The sequence below is a fragment of the Chlorocebus sabaeus genome, chromosome 29 (assembly GCF_047675955.1).
Source record: "Chlorocebus sabaeus isolate Y175 chromosome 29, mChlSab1.0.hap1, whole genome shotgun sequence".
Lineage (NCBI taxonomy): Eukaryota > Metazoa > Chordata > Mammalia > Primates > Cercopithecidae > Chlorocebus > Chlorocebus sabaeus.
The window spans coordinates 4,713,320-4,731,001 of NC_132932.1; positions in this window are offsets into that span (position 1 = coordinate 4,713,320).

A 17,682-nucleotide genomic window follows, 5' to 3' on the forward strand; every position below is an offset into this window, starting at 1 on the left:
CTGTGCGTCAGATTCTATTCCTCTGTTGTCTTAGATTTTCGGGACTGCTATAACAATACCATAAACGGGGTGGCTTAACAACAGAAATTTATTTCTTAGAGTTCTGGAGGCTAGAAAGTCCAAGATGAAGGTGCTGGTAAATTTAGTATCTGGTGAGGGCCTTCTTCCTCATAACTTCTCACATCTTCACGTGGTGGAGGCAGGGAAGATCTCTCTGGGGCCTCTTCTATAAGGGCACTAATCCCAATCCTGAGAGCTCACCCTCATGACCTAATCACCTCCCAAAGGTCCCACCTCCTGATGCCATCATCATGGTGGTGAGGATTTCCGCATGTGAATTTGGGGTGGAAAGGACACAAATACTCAGTCCATCCTGTGTGAGCTATGGGCTCTGACCAAGGGATATGATTAGATAGCCATCCTGTTCACACAGGTTGGGAACCGTATCAGTCAACCATCCTCTATTGATGGTTCTCTAGATATTCAGAATTTATCACTACAGCCTGCCATCTGTCCTGATTTCCCCTTAAGAATCTCTACCTTGCTCTGTCAACACTCTTTCATTCACCCCAGTAATGCCTCATGGGAAGGTACTGGGTTATTTGTTTCTATCACCTCCATTGTCCCTAGAACAATGCCTTGCACACAGAGGCTCTTGTTTATTTGCTGAGTTCATGCCATGGGTGTCTTGAAGGTTTGGAAGGGACTGTGTACAATTCCAGGAATTGGCAGTTGAGGTGCCTGCAGGGAGATAATATACAGAAATTGGCTTCAAGTAAATATTTGTCTGTAACACCATGTTGATCTGATTTCTGCAAATTGCTGAGGAACAACTCTGGTTTATAGTGCTTATAAAAAGATTTTTTCAAAGATCTTATGCTTCAAATTTTAAAATGTAAAAATATCTTCTCTATGCCACACAACTTCATTTCTCTCTACTTTTTTTTTTTTTTTTTTTTTTTAATACCTTATGCCAGACTTGCATTTATTTTGGGCATATCATCAGCTAAGGAATATGCAAATGATTTTAATTCATCCTGTAAGCAATGAGTGGAAAATGAGCTGTACCTGATGCAGCTTCTCAAATACAACATTGAAAAAAGCCTAAAAATGAAGGCACTACATAAGCAGAATATGCATTAAAAGGAAAAAAAAAAAAAAACACCCAGGAAAAATGAAGGCAGACTCCTCCACTCCTGCTCTAAAGCCTCCCCTCTATTCTGCACTTTTGGTAGAGTATGAAGTGTCACATGAATGTTAGAGGGTATATACATTTTTTTAACTTTTATCATATATACATTGTATAAGTTTTTTTCATGGTAAGAGCACTTAAAATCTACTCAGCAAATTTATAATGTAGTAACTATGGTCCTCATGCTATACATTAGACCTACTGGTTAATTTTGTAACCTAGGCAAGTTTGATCTAAATTCTTAAATGTAAAGTATTGAATATTTCATCTTCCATAAACACAACATCATTTTTATGCAAAATAAGCTTTGATGGAGACATGTGGACATAATTTACTAAGGCTCCATGAAGGCGGGGCTCTGGTTCGCTGCTGGAGCTCAGCAGGTGCACAGTGAGTAGGAGTTTGATGAATGAGTAAGGAGGAATTGCTGGGAGTAAACTAAACACCTAAAAGTATTGCTGAGAATTTTTAAAGCAGTAGAGTGCAGCTGGATTACAGCATCTCCCTTCTCAAACACTTAAATGATGAACACACTACAGTAAAAGCCAGCACCTCCTTCCTGCCCAAAACCACCAAACAAAGGAAACTCCACAGCAAACAAGCAAAAGGATACAGCCAAATGCCAAAAATGTCAAAAAAAAAAATGGTGAATACAGGGGAAAAAAATTATTGCTCAGGTGTGTAAGATTACTCCTGCAAATGGCCCTGGTGGCGGAGCAAAACTCAGAAAGTCTCACTTTTGGCCAGGCACGGTGGCTCATGCCTGCAGTCCCAGCACTTTGAGTGTCTGAGGCAGGCAGATCGCCTGAGGCCAGGAGTTCGAGACCAGCCTGGCCAACATGACAAAACCCCATCTTTACTAAAAATACAAAAAAATTAGCCGTGCATGGTGGCAGGTGCCTGTAATCCCAGCTACTCGGGAGGCCGAGGCAGGAGAATTGCTTGAACCTGGGAGGCAGAGGCGGCTGTGAGCCGAGATCATACCATTGTACTCCAGCCTGGGCAACAAGAGTGAAACTCTGTCTCCAAAAAAAAAAAAAAAAAAAAAAGGTCTCACCGGTGAGAAAAATAGGTTAATTGGGAGAAGAGAGGTATCTATATCTTTCTCCTGTTACTGCTGGGGGAAGTGAAAAGGGCTGCTGGAAAGAGACCAGTGAGAGAGGGCTTGTGAACAAACAGGAGGGACTCTGATGGGTTCAGGGGTTCCCTGCTGAACCAGACAAAGGATCTGAAGCCTAGGGTGACACCCACGGGTCATTGCATCACTCCCTGGGAAGAAAACTTTCATTCAGGACATTTAGAAAATCTTAGTCAAGAAACCAGAGACCAGATATTCTAGCAAAGATACAGTCTCAGCTGAGCTTTTCCCTGCCTCACCCCTAGCTATCAGGTCACGGAATGTAGAATAGAACCCAAAATACAACTTGCAAAATGCTCAAAGAGAAAACCAAGGGAATTTGTTCACATATTATGAAGTTGTCCTTTTACACAAGAACAAAATGAAATGACTCGCCACCCACTAGAATGACTATAATAAAAGGAATTCTTAATCAGCCTGCCAGCCTGCACAACATAGTGAGACCTGTCTCTAAAAAAAAAAAAATCCAGGTGTGTGCCTGTAGTCCCAGCTACTTGGGAGGCTGAGGTGGGAGCGATCTTTGAGCCCAGGAGGTGGAGTTCCAGTTAGCTACTGAGGACTAAACTCTGACCTTTTCCCTCTTGTCCAAATTCCTATCTAAGGGACTGGGGAGTTGCACCCTATAAATCATAAAATCTCAACGCAAATTTCTTTAACCCTATATGAGGTGGCTTACTTTCCACCCTGACTCTGGCATAACGTCACATGACAGATAAAGAAATCAAAATATTTTAACCCCAAATACATTTCTTTGCCATATCTTGAAATGGCCCTGCATAGCTGTCTCTTGGGAAAATCTACATTCTGCAGAGTCCCCTTCCCTTTCCAGGTCTTTTCCCTGACACAGCAGAGAATCAGTCACAAATCTGGCACCTTTTTCAGTCTAAGAAACATTTCCAATCTACTCTCTCTGAAGCTCACAACCTGGAGGCTTCATCTGCATGATAAGAACCTTGGTCTCCACAGTCCCTTAGCATAACCCAGACACACCCTTCTGTTGATTAGAGGTCTTTACAGACAATAATGCTTTCAACCAATTGCCAGTTAGAAAATCCTTGAAGTTACCCATGATCTGGAAGCCCCTGCTTCGAGCTGTCCTGCCTTTCCAGATGGAACCAGTCGACATCCTACATGTATTAATTTGTGTCTTATGTCTCCCTAAAATGTATAAATTCAAGCTGTAGCCGGACCACCGTGGGCACATGTTCTTAGGACCTCTTGATAGTGTGCCTCACTCATATTTGGTTCAGAATAAATCTCTTCAAATACTTTAGAGTTGGACTCTTCATCGACACTGTGACCGCACCACTGCACTCCAGCCTGAGCCACCGAGCGAGACGCTGTCTCTAAAAAATAAAAGAAAAAAAAAGAGAAAAAACACAATAACCAGTATTGATGAGAATGTGGAGAAACTGGAACCTTCATATGTTGCTGGTGGGGATGTAAAGTGATGCAGCTGCCCAGGAAAACAGTCTGGCAGTTCATAAAAGTGTTAAACATAGAGTTACCATGTGACTTGGCAAAACTTCTTCTAGGTATACACCCAACAGAAGTGGAGATATGTTGTGAAAGTTGTCAGCACCAAAATGGGGTCACTTACGTCAAACCCTAGCAAAATGGATCCAGGAGTCCCTGAAGGAGGAGTACTCATACACATGTGCCTATGATAAGAACTATTACAAGGACTCTCTGGAAACCATAAAAATTCCATGTTAAGCTGCTTCTGAGAAGACAGCTCCCCAGCAACAGCCAGAGTGGCCAATGAGGAGCTATGAGCTTCAACAGTCAATAGTTTTTGTTTCAAAGCAGCTTACATGACTTTCTCCTTTTTGTCTTTGGAAAAGTTTGCCTTGACCCCAGGGTCTTCAGGTGTTTCTTGGTTCATTGTGGCATGGGTATCTTGGATTGCAATCCCCTGCTAATCCCAGATAAACTCCTTCTTTAGAGAGCCTATCTATTGTGATTTTAGGTTTTAGAACATACGGTAAAAAACTTGTTTACAGCACCATTATTCATAGTCAAAAAGCGGAAACAACCCAAATGTCCCACTGATGAATAATGCATAAACAAAATGTAGTCCATTCATATAATGGAATACTATTTCATCATGTAAAGGAATGAAGAACTGATACACACCATCACATGAATAAACCTCAAAAACATGGTGCTAAGGGAAGAAAGCCAGTTACACTTCAAGTTGATAACCTTTACAGCATATAAATTACTTCTCAATAAAGTGGTCTTTAAAAAAAGAAACGACTCAGCAATCGCACATACCTATGATAGAAGGGGAATGAGAGAAAAACCCAGACGACTGGAAAGGCAGGAAGAAACAGTCTGCAAAAGAAAGATGAAGAGTTCATTTTGAGGAAAATGTAATCCAAGAAACAGAAGAAAAGCCCCTGCAAAACCTTTGTGCTATAGAACACTTAAGTGTATTTCTTCATTCAGCAAAAGTACTGAGCCCCTATATGGCATGCACCCTCCTAAGCCCTGGGGATTTAGCACTAAGCGAGTTCTTCCTTTCATGAAGCATGTCATATTCTTGTGCACAAAAATATAAGCACAAAGACATGATTCCACTGAATCCCTCCCATCAAGCAGGGACGTTGATTTGTCCACACTGGAACAGACACTTACTTTGAACATGGATTTGTCTTCTCTAGCTTTATTCAATGTTTCACACAAGATTGCTTCTGATCAAAGAATTTACTTCACAGCAAAAGAAATGTGATAGAGTGAATTCATGCTGAGAAAGTGAAAAATGGTCCTGATAGTAGCCAGGCTGTGATTTTAATCACTAAATATAAAAAATGCTCACTGATTGCAAACCGTATTCCTTTTATCCCACTAGCTTCTTAAGGTAGATGCTTGGGTCATTAATTTGAGACATTTCTCCCTTTCTAATATAAGTATTGTAAGTAATGCTATAAATTTCCCTCTGAACTTCGATGTACATTTCACAAATTCTATTGTGTACAATTTAGAGTATTTTATAATTTCACTTTTGAATTCCTTTTAGTCAAAAGATTTATATTATTATTATTATTACTGAGACAGGGTCTTGGTCTGTTCCCCAGGCTGGAGTGCAGGGCACGATCTCAGTTCACTACAATCTCTATCTCCCAGGCTCAAGAGATTCTCCCACCTCAGCCTCCCGAGTAGCTGGTACCACAGGTGTGCACCGCAATAGTGGGCTAATTTTTAAATTTTTTTGTAGAGGTAGGGTCCCACAATGTTGCCCAGGCTGGTCTTGAACTCTTGGGCTCAACTGATCCTCCTGCCCTGGCCTCCCAAAGTGCTGGGATTACAGGCATGAGCCACTGCACCTGACCCAAAAGATAATTTTAAAATAAATCATTTAAAGATAATTGTTTAAATGAGTTATTTGTTTTTAAAATGTCCTCAAATACATTTTCAATATATATTTTTGTACTTAGTTTGTAGTTGGTTTTCACTGTGTAAGAGAATAAAATTTGTATTATTTTAGTTATTTTAAATGTATTGATTTGCTTTATGCCTCAGATACGGTCTAGCATGTTGAATGTTACATGTACGCTTCAAAATAATGTGTATTCTACTCGTCCAGGTCATGTGTTTTATGAGTGACTATTAGGTCAATTTGCTTGATAGTATTTTTCAGGATTTCTACATCCTTGCCAATATTCTGTGTTCTTATTCTGTCAATTACTGACAGAGAAATGTTGTGGTCTCCAACTCTAATGGTGGCTTTCTGTATTTCTCTTTTCAGTTGTTTGTTTGTTTGTTTGTTTGTTTGAGATGGAGTCTTGCTCTGTCGCCCAGGCTGGAGTGCAGTGCTGCGATCCCAGCTCACTGCAACCTCTACCTCCCAGGCTTAAGCAATTCTCCTGCCTCAGCCTTCCAAGTAGCTGGGATTACAGGCATGCACCACCACACCTGGCTAATTTTTGTATTTTTAATAGAGACAGGATTGCGCCATGTTAGCCAGACTGGTCTTGAACTCCTGGCCTCAAGTAATCCACCTGCTTCAGCCTCCCAAAGTGCTGGGATTACAGGTATGAGCCACTGTGCCTGACCTCTCTTTTCAGTTCTATTAATTTTTGCTTATGTATTTTGAAACTATTTTAGACATATGCAATTAGGATTGTGATGTCTTCCTTTTTAATTGTGACAAAATTTACATAACATAAAGTGTACTGTTGTAGCCATTTTTTGGTGTACATTTCAGTGGCAGTAAGCACATTTGCATTGTTCAGCTCTCACCATAATTCGTCTCCAGAACTTTTTCATTTTCCCAGCATGAAACTCTGTCCCCATTAAATAAAAACTCCCAATACTCACCTCCTACCCTTAGCAACCAACGTCCTATTTTCTTTCTCTATGAATGCGACTCCTCTGGGTACCTCGTTTAAGTGGAATCATACAATATTTGTCCTTTTGTGTCACTTAGCATAATGTCTTCAAGGTTCATCTACATTGTAGCATATGTCAGAATTTCATTCCTTTTTAAGGCTGAATAATACTCTTTTGTACATATATACCACATTTTGCTTTTCTCTTCATCTATTGATGGATACTTGAGTTGCTTCTACTTTTTGTCTATTGTGAATAATGTTCCTATGAATGCTGATACACAAATATCTGCTTGAGTCCCTGCTTTCAAGTTTTCGATTATTTGGGGAATATACCCAGAAGTAGAATTGCTGGCTTATACGGTAATCACGTTTAATTTTTTGAAGAACCTGTGATGTCTTCTTGATTAATTCATCCCTTTATGATCAGGTAATGTCCCTCTTTATCCCTACTATTATTCTTTGTTTTGAAATCTATTTTTTTCTGATATTAGCATAACCACTCTCGCTTTTCTTTTATTAGTTTTTGCTTGATATATCTTTTTCCATTCTTTTACTTTTGTAATCTATCTATGTCTTTATGTTTAAACAAAATTAATTTTAGATCACATGTATTGGGTCTTGGTTTTTCAACCAATCTGACAATCTCTGGCTTTTTTTTTTTTTTTTTTTTTTTTAGACAGGGTCTCACTCTGTAGTCCAGGTTGGAGGGCAGTGGCATGATCATGGCTCACTGCAGCCTCGACTTCCTGGGCTTAAGTGATTCTCCCACCTCAGCCTCCTGAGTAGCTGGGATCACAGTCATGCACTACCATGCCTGGCAAATTTTTCTATTTTTTGTAGAAATGGGGTTTTTGTCATGTCACCCAGGCTGGTCTCGAACTCCTGGGCTCAAGCAATCTGCCTGCCTTGGCCTCCCAAAGTACTGAGATTACAGGTGTGAGCCACCACACCCTGATATCTCTGACTTTTAATTGAAGATTTTAGACCATTTATGTTTAATGTCACTAGTAATATGATTGAATTTAAATCTACCATTTTGTTAATTGTTTTTTATTTGTTTCATCTGTTTCTTGTCCTCATTTTTCTCTTTTCTTGGCCTATTTTTGGACTAACTGAAATTTTAAAAAATGATTTCCAGCCAATTTTTGAATATGTTTTTCAACTCTATACCTTTTCCTCTTCTTCTGAGGCTCCAATGATACAAACATTAGATTTTTTGTTGTTGTCATTATTGTCCCACAGGTTCTCGAAGCACTGTTTATTTAGTTCATTTGTTTTTGTCAATTTTCTGTTTATTGTTTAGACTGGAAATTTCTTTTTTTGAAACTGGGTCTCACTCTGTCATTCAGGCTGGAGTACTGTGGTGCAGTCTCAGCATACTGCAACCTCTGCTTCCCGGGTTCAAGCAATTCTCATGCCTCAGCCTCCCAAGTAGCTGAGACAAAAGGCTAGTGCCACAATGCCTGGCCAATTTTTGTATTTTCAGTAGAGATGGGGTTTCATCATGTTGACCAGGCTGGTCTTGAACTCCTGACCTCAGGAGATCCACCCACCTTGGCCTCCAAAAGTGCTGGGATTACAGGCATGAGCTACCATGCCTGGTAGACTGGACATTTCTATGGATATGTTTTTGAGTTCATCCATTTTTCTTTCCTCTATCATCTCCTGTCCACTACTGAGGCAGCCCATCCAGTGAGTTTTTAATTTCAATTATTGTATTTTTGCTACATAATTTCCCTTGGTACCTTTTCATATCTTCCATTTATTTTCTACCTTCTATTTGTATTACAGTGTTAGTAATTGCTCGGTGAAACATTTTCATGATAGCTGCTTTAAAAATCTTGTCAGATAATCCCAACATCTGAGTCATCTCAGTGTTGGCACCTTTTGATCATCTTTTCTCAATCAAGTTGTGAATGTCCTGGTTCTTGGTATATGGATTTTTATTGTATCCTGGACATTTTGGATATTATGTTGTAAGAACTAATTGTTTTTCTTTTAAGTTCTTCTTCTTTTTGGGTATAGTCTGCAGGTCCAGGTAGGGGTTCATGTTCAGCTCACTGTTGGACTTCATTGACATCACCCTGAAAAAAGTGGAGTGCTGAATTACACTGTGTTGTTGCAGATGGGTGTCACCTAACCACAGCAGTCCTTGAAGAAGAAAGATGGTCTGATAGGAACTGCTTATTTAGGAACACATTGCAAAATCTGTGGGTGTCCTGTGGGATCTGAGGGCCTCACTCCTACAACTGCAAGGAATTGAATTCTTCTAACAACAAGATGAGGTTGGAAGAAGACTCCAAGATCCAGAAAGGAACACAGTCCCACCAACACCTGTGTTGTAACCTGGTGAGACCCTGAAACAGAGAATCCAGCTAAGCCATGCCCAAAATACTCATCCACTGTGTTGTTTCAAGCTTCCACGTTTCTGGTAATTTGTTATAAAGCAATAGGAAAGTAATATATCCTTTCTGTGGCTCATCTTCATTCCAGACATTCCACATTTCCTTCTGTTATCATTTCTTTTCTGTCTGAAGAACTTCCTTTTGCAAAAAAATTTTTAAGGCAGTTCTGCTGGTAACACATTTTCTTAGATTTTCTTCATCTGAGAATACCTTTATTTCATCCTCATACTTGAAAGTTAGTTTTGCCGAACATAGAATTCTGGGTGACAGTTTTTCTTTTTCTTTCAGCACTTGAAAAGTGTTATGACATATCCTTCTGGCCTTCATGATTTCTGCTGAGAACTATGCTGTCATTTGAATAGTTTTAATGCTGTAGGTAATAATCATTGTTTTCTGGCTGTTTCCAAAAGTTTTAAATTTATCTTTAGTTTTCAGATATTTGATTATTATGTATTCGAGCATGGATTTCTTTGGATTTATCCTGCTTGGAGTTTGCTTAATCTCTTGAATTTGTCAACTTATGTCTTTTGCCCAATTTGGGAAATTTTCAATCATTTTTTCTTCAAATATTTTTGGGCACCACACTCTCTTTTCCCATTGAGTCTCTGATCACATTAATTTTAGATTTTTTTTTTTGTTATTGTCCCATGTATTTGTGAGATTCTATTCATTTTAAAGTCTTATTTTCTCCTTATTTAGACTGGATAATTTGTATTGATCTAACTTCAGATTCATTGATTCTAATGTCATCTCCATCTGCTATTCAACCCATTCAGTGACAGTTTCTTTTTCTTCATATATTTTATTTTTCATTTCTGAATTTTGTGGTAAGTTTTCTTTTCCTTTGTTTAAAGTTTCTATTTTTTCTTTTTTTTTTTTTTGTCTCCCACAGTGTTACTATTTACTTTTTGGAGCATTTTTCTGCTGGTTCCTTAAATCCCTTGTCAGACAATTATAGTATCTGTATTATTTTGGTGTTACTGTCTGTTGGTTGCCTTTTTGCATTCAAATTGAGATGTCCTTGGTCATAGTATGATGAGTAATTGTGGATTGTAACTAGGACATTCTGAGTGTTGTGTGATGAAGTTCTGGTTTCTATTTAAATCTTCTTTCAGCAGGCAGTCAACCTGTTTAGGTTCAGAATGCATGTTCTGGTACACTTTTGTAGGCTGTGATTGAAATGTCAATTTAGTTTGCTACCCTGGTCTTCCCAGCTTATGTGTTGCCCAGAGGCCAATGTGAAATGATAGCAGTATTTGACACTGCAGCTCAGTTCTCCAATCTTTTATGTGTTGATTCTTATTAGGCATGCATAGGCTGCTTGGGGGTCTGCCCAGGAATTAATACACAGATTATCTCCTCTCTGTAATCCTACCCACCCCTGCTCTAATTAGGAGGGGAGGAGGTGCTGCCTCTTTGCTGCTGTTTGCTTCGTGCATGGTGGGGATGGTCACAGACTATGCACCAGTGGAGTGGGAGAGGAGCATCACCTCTTTGCTGACATTTGCTTAGTGCAGCAGAGGGATAGTAGAAAGGATTCACTCTACAGTCTCCACAGTGATAGACACGGAGGGAGGGGTGCTACTTCTACCCATGATAGTGTAGGATTAGAACAGTTGAAAGGGCTTCACCCTGAAGTTTGCTCAAAGTCCTGGTATAGAGGAGGAAGAGTTCTTTCTCCTTAAAGCAAGACAGAAATGGCCAAACAGATCTCCACCTACAGTCTCTGATATGGTTTGGCTGTGTCCCTACCCAAATCTCACCTTGAATTGTAGTTCCCATAATCCCCACATATCATGGGAGGGACCCAGTGGGAGATAATTGAATCATAAGGGCAGTTACCCCATGCTGCTGTTTTCCTGATAGTGAGTGAGTTCTCATGAGATCTGATGGTTTTATAAGGGGCTTTTCCCCCTTTTGCTTGGCACTTCTCCTGGATGCCACCATGTGAAGAAGGACATGTGTGCTTCCCCTTTTTCCATGACTGTAAATTTCCTGAGGCCTCCTCAGCCATGCTAAGCTGTGAGTTGGTTATACCTCTTTCCTTTATAAACTACCCAGGCTCAGGTATGTCTTTATTAGCAGCATGGGAATGACTAATTCCCATGAGAACAGAGCTAATACACTCTCCCTGACCGTATACTCCAAGTGGGGAGAAAAAAGGGTGCCTGATCATTAGGGGAGGGGCAGGGACGGTTGATAGGGCTCTGTCCTCAGTCCCTGAAGCTGCAGTGTTACATGGGGATGGAGGATGGTATTGCTTTTTTTTGATACCATCTGTTCATCTGGAGTTGAATCTGTTCTATCTCTTAGGGTTGCCCTTTATCAATACTTTTGCCTAGAGAAAGTAAGCTTTCCTTGGAGCCTTTGTTTTTTGTGCCTGTTGGTATTTCTGAGTGTGGGCCTCTCTGGTGCTCAAATGAAGATATATGGGAGGGAAATAATAACAAGGAACTCACCACCTGGCTGTTCCTCATGTCACAAAATCCCTGGCCAATTCACCTTCTGTTCTCTGCCTCTCAGTCTTCTGATGGTTGCCTTACAAATTTCATCCACAGTTTGGTTGTAAATAGTGGGACATGTAAGATGGAATGTGGTTACTCCAATAAAAATGAGAGGAATCTTTTATACTTACTTCCTTTTTTTTACCATTTCTGATGCTCTTCATTTCTTTGTGTAAAACAAGCTTGTCCAACCATGTCCCATGGGCCACATGAGGGCCAGGATGGCTTTGAATGTGGCCCAACACAAATTCATAAACTTTCCTAAAACATTACGAGACTTTTTTGTGATTTTTTTTAAAGTTCATTAGCTATCCTTAGGGTTAGCATATTTTATGTGTGGCCTAAGACAATTCTATCTCCAGTGTGGCCCAGGGAAGCCAAAGGATTGGACACCCCTGGTGTAGATCCGAATTTCTGTCTGCTCTCATATTGCATGCAATAAAGAGTAAGACTCCATTTTCTATGTTTGACCTTTGATAGCTTTCAAACCTCATTCCTTCTCCAATTACAGGGACCTGCATATTTCTTCTCTTGGTGTCAGCAGGAAGTTCGAACCACACAAGCCCCACCCTTTGTGCTTGAACCTTTTCCTCAGTCCCACCACCTATTCACAATACAAGTCAAATCCATTAACTCTGCTTCACTCCCACCATTTGTACTGACTTGCACCTGACCCTTTCTCTTCAGAAAGTCCCGTGGCATGAGCAAGAAACATTTCCATATCTTCTTGGTGCATATGGCCTTATCATTCTTGACATTTAAACTATTCCATTGAGGGGGGGCCCATCCCATCCTCCTCAAGGTGATCGTAAAACACTCCTTCTATCTGAAGAAATTTCTTTAAATGAGTCAAGAATGAATTGTCTCAGCCTTTGTTTGTTTGAGAATGTCTTTATTTTATCTTAATTTTAAAAATATTTTTACTTAATATAGAATTCTGGGTTGAGAGATTTTTTTCCCTTTCTTTCAGCATTTTAAAAATGTCACTCCATTGTCTTTTGGCTTGTGTAGTTTCTGATCAGAAGTGTCCTGTAATTCTGATCTTTACTCTTCTGCTTGTAATGTTCCCTTTTTTCTCTGCTATATTCAAGCTTTTCTCTTCATCTTCCACTTTTTTGATGTGTACAGTTAAGTGGGATTTTTTGCTAGTGGTAGTGTTGGTGTTTTCTTTTTCCTTTCTTTTATTTTTGGTATTTATTCTGCATAGGGTTCTCTGGGAGTCTTGGGTCTGTGGTTTAATGTCTGATACTACTTTTGGAAAATCCTTGACTACTTTCTCTTCTAATATTTCTTCCTCTTCATTCCCTCTTCTCCTGTGACTCTAATAACATATACGTTAGCCCATCTGATGATGTTCTACAGCTCTTGAGTACTCTGCTTTGCTTTCGCCATTATTTTTTCTTTGTGTTTCTCTTCAGATAATTTTTATTGACCTATTTTCAAATTTGTTGATTTTTCCAAAGTTGTATTCATTCTACTCATGTGCCTGTCAAAAGAATTCTTTATCTGTGATGTCATATATTTAATTTCTAGCATTTCTATTTTACTTTTTCTTGTAGTGTTCCTCTTGCTGGTGAAATTCCCTGTTTGTGTTTGTTGTCCCTTTTACATTAGATGCATTAACATACTTATTATAGTAATTTTAAAATCTCTAATGGTTCCAACTATCTGGGTCATCAAATCTATTTCTGTTGATTGCTTTATCTCTAGATTGTTTTATCTCTAGATTGTTTTACCTTGCTTTTTAAGAAAATTGTAATTTTTGATTGAATGCCAGACATTGTGTGTTAAGAATACAGACTGAGGTAAATAATATTTACATCTCCAAATTATTATGCCTATTATGTCTGACTTTTAGTGAACAAGGTTAAGTTGATCTAGTTAGGAGCTGAGCTGGGTTTGGGTTCACTTTGTTGCTATTGCTATCTTCAGTGCTGCTAAGACTTCAAGTTTCTGTAAATATGAAATGTTTCTATAATATCCTGTACTTAGATTGGGGACTGGGGTGTTGGGTGGTTTTCTTCTGTGTTCCTGATACTCCCTTTACCTTTTAGCTGTTCCTGCATGCCTTTGCCACAGAGGGACTCTATCTATACTCTCACCTCTTCAGGTGAGAGTACTTGTTACTCTGTGCTAGGCTTATGGTGAGATAGGGGTTTCTTTGTCGTCTTGCTGCAACCTCATTCTTAGACAGATATAAACCTTAGGGTGGGGCTGTCTCAGCAATTTTGCTCTTCCTTCCTATGGCAATCAAATTCTGCCTTGTAACTGTGATGGTCTTGGACAGGAGTGTCCTGCTCTCCCCTCCCTCAGTAGTAGCAGACTTCTGGTTGGTATTGGTATAGGATCCTGGGCCTGGAAGAGCTTCTTCATTTTATCCCAGAACTAGGAAGTTTTTGCATCTACCCTTCCCACAGTAGCAAAGGATTTTCTACTGTGTCCTTGGGGTTAGTTTTCCTCCCCTCTTCCAGAGGCGTATAGGTTTTGCTTCTACTCTTTCTATAAGAGCAATGGATTTTTGCCTGTGCCCTGTGTGTGGGAGGATGCGGTCCCCTTCCCTCAATGTCTTAAGGCATTTACTGCATAGAAAGGAAAGATCCAGGGGAAGTGGGTGGGGCTTTGTTCCTGTCCTCCAACAGCAGCTGATCTTGTCCTGCACACCCACATACCTGTGCCTCTGAAGGAGCAGCCCCCGTTCCCTGCCCACTCCTAATATGTCCCTTGAGGGCCCTCAGTGGTTTTGTGAGTGAGTGTGACTCCCTGGGTTTCCCAGTTATTCCAGACTTACATCTTAGGCCACACGTGGACTTTAATGCTTTACTAACATTTTATCTGATAGCTTCATACCTAACGGGGGCCACATGTTTTTCCTGTGTGAGCCAAAGGTGAGAAATGTCATGTGTCCCATGTCTCCCTGGAGTGCCTGCTCCCTCTTTGGAATTCTGCTTATTTGGTTGCCTTGCAATCTTAGATCTTTGATAGACTCAAGAAAAATTATAACTTTGGTACACTAGCCAGATTTTTTTATTGTTCTTTGCAGCTTTCTACATCCCACATGGAAGCAGAAATGAGATGTTTTAAAATGAGATGTTTCAAAATCACCATCTCACTCTAGTTTGTCTACAAAGCCATCTATCAAGAACATTATATGAACTTTTAAGTATATTCTCCTATATTTATAGAATGATTTTAAAGCATTTCCAGCCGTGTTTAAAAGCTGTGAATAGTCTACTTCTTTTGTAACCTAGTAACCAAAGTCATTAATGAAAGTCATAGTTAAACTTTTTTCTTTGAAAAAAAAAAATGAATCAACACGTAATGAGAAGGTTAATATTTTTCTCTATCCTCTGGAAACTCTTGCATTATCTTATTTTAATTTTATATAAGCTCTCTGTAACCAATTAGGACAGCATCTCCCATGGATTTTAATAGACCTTGTAATATGTATTATTTTTCTTTTGTGGGAGATCTGTTTATCTGTGCTAGTTAGTTCTACAGTATGCACATCATGATGGAACATTTGTGTCATTACTTAATGTTCTGAGTTTTATGGCGGTGTAACAAATTACCTCAAAGCTTAGTGGTGTAAAACAGTCACATATTTTCACAGATATTGTGCATCAGACATTTGGACAGGCACAGCAGAATGGTTTGTCTCTGTTCTGTGATGCCTGGGGCTGCAGCTGGGAGACTCAGAGGATGGGAGCTGGAATCAACCAAAGGCTCATTAGTCATCTGCCTGGGGATCCTCTCCACACGGGCTTCTCCATGTGGTCTCTCTGCACAGGTCTGGTTTGGGCTCCCCTCCAGCATGCTGGCCGGCCACGTGGAAGCTGTGTTCCCTGTTCTAACCCAGCTCCAGAAGCCATGCTGCAGCACTTCTACCACAGTCCATTAATTGAGTGAGCTACAAAGATCCACCCGAAGCCAAGGGGAGTAGACGTGAACTCCTGCTCTGATTGGGGGGCAGGAGGGCAGGAAGATTCCGGAAAAGCAATGAAACTAGAAACCACACAGAGGCCGTTTTTAGAAAATACCAGTTGCTGTAATTAACCTCCAGAGTCTTTCCAGAGCTAGAGGAAGAGAAGGGGAAAAGAAGGTGAGAGGGGCTAGCTGCAGTCTTCCTTGGAGCCCCCTTCAGAATCCTTCAGAACTCACAAGTTCTTTTTTTCTATAATTAGGATGGGATATTACTTTCCAGTTATTCTTTTGTTCACAATATTGCCAAGTGTTCCTGTCAAAAGAGTTTCTATTTTTTTGTTTGTGTGTTTGTGTTTTCGAGGATGTGTTAACCCTGTGTCCTTTTCAGGGTCACGCCACTTAGCTTTTATCCATCAAGGCTTTGTATCTCCTGGGAAATGGATCGGTCAGAGGAAGTCAGAAAAGCTTAGAATATAATGCCCTGCACAAGTCTCAGCTTATCACTGAAATTTTTTTCTGACCTGAGTAGAATAACTTAGATAGATAATTTTAGAATCTGAATGGAATTTAGAAGTCTCCTTATGTCAGCTAAAGACTATAGGCCACTGGATAGTCAGGATTTTTTTTTCTATTTGTTTTAGGATGCCTCTCAAAATAACTATTTTGTCTATGTTAAAAGTTACCCAAAGTGACTGGACGTGGTGGCTCACACCTGTAGTCTCAACACTTTGGGAGGCCGAGGCAGGCAGGTCACCTGAGGTCAGGAGTTTGAGACCAGTCTGGTCAACATGGTGAAACCCCATCTCTACTAAAAATACAAAAATTAGCCAGGCGTGATGTTGGGTACCTGTAATAGTAGCTACTCGGGAGGCTGAGGCAGGAGAATTGCTTGAACCTGGGAGGCGGAGGTTGCAGTGAGCCGAGATCACACCACTGCCCTCCAGCCTGGGGGACAGAGTGAGTCTCCATCTCAAATAAATAAATAAATACATAAAAAGTTACCCAAAGTGGCCAACTGTAACTTCAGTTGTCCTTGATGAAATAACATCATTTACATGAATTAAAATTATTACATGAAAATATGGAGTAGGCAGGTGTTTGGCCTGAGAGGGGCTCGCGTTTGGACCAAGACCATCCCACAAGAACTGCAGGGGTGGGTCAGAACCGTGTGCCCGCAATCCTGTGTCCAGAACCTGGCCCAGAGCCAGCTGTCATCAGTCCAGGCTAAGGACCAGACTCATCATCTGTCTGCTTTCCAAGTCTTGAGTGTTTTTCATTTGCAAGAGGACATCTGCTGGGGGAGGGTGGACCTAGAGGCTGGCTCCAGGAGAGACTCTGGATTTAGGTCTGCCCTCTCCCCACAGACGTCTTCCTGCAGACAGATAGCACTTGCTTCACTGACGGGCTTGATAAAATATTTGGAACTCAGACTCACACTTACCTCCTATGGATGGTGACTCAAGGGGTGTCAGATGTGTTCGTGTTTACCAAGTCAGGGTCCCAGGCTGCAGGATTGGAGATCTTGGCTGAATCATGCTAAAACCACCACTTGTTGAAGCCCACCAACCCAAGACCACCAGAACATCCATCACCAAAAAAGGTCAGTGTCTTTGGCTAGCAGCTGGGAAGATACGGCCCTTGTGTGTGTCTAAAGCCTCCGTGCTTCTGACTTTACTGGTTGCTGTAATTTCCCACTAACTGCTCAGAGCTGTCGGCTGTGGGTACACAAACAGGTGCCCTGGAGAGCCCCACTGCTCTGGCAGCAGAGGATGGCCATGGCAAGGCCTCTGCCTGCCGGCCTCAGCATACTGGGTTCAGAGGTGCAGCGCCAGCCCCTCCTCTGAGCTCCCTCAGCTCCAAGGGTCACAGCTGCCTCCTGCAGTCACCAGTATCAGGGTCACCACAGCAGACACATTTGCTCCTTTTCCTCTCAGCCTCCCAACTACTCATCTTCACCTCCTTTTACTTGATATGCCTGGGACTGGAGATCTTGGCTGAATCGGGCTGGACTCCCACTTCTTGAAGCCCACCAACCCAAGGCCACCAGAACATCCATCACCAAAAGAGGCCTTGTGTGGCTTCCGGTTTTGTTTTATTTTGTTTTGTTTTTTTGTACGGGACCGGACACACGTTACTCCTTTGGAAGCAGTGTGTCCTTTCTGTCCATTTCTTCTCTCCTTGCTTT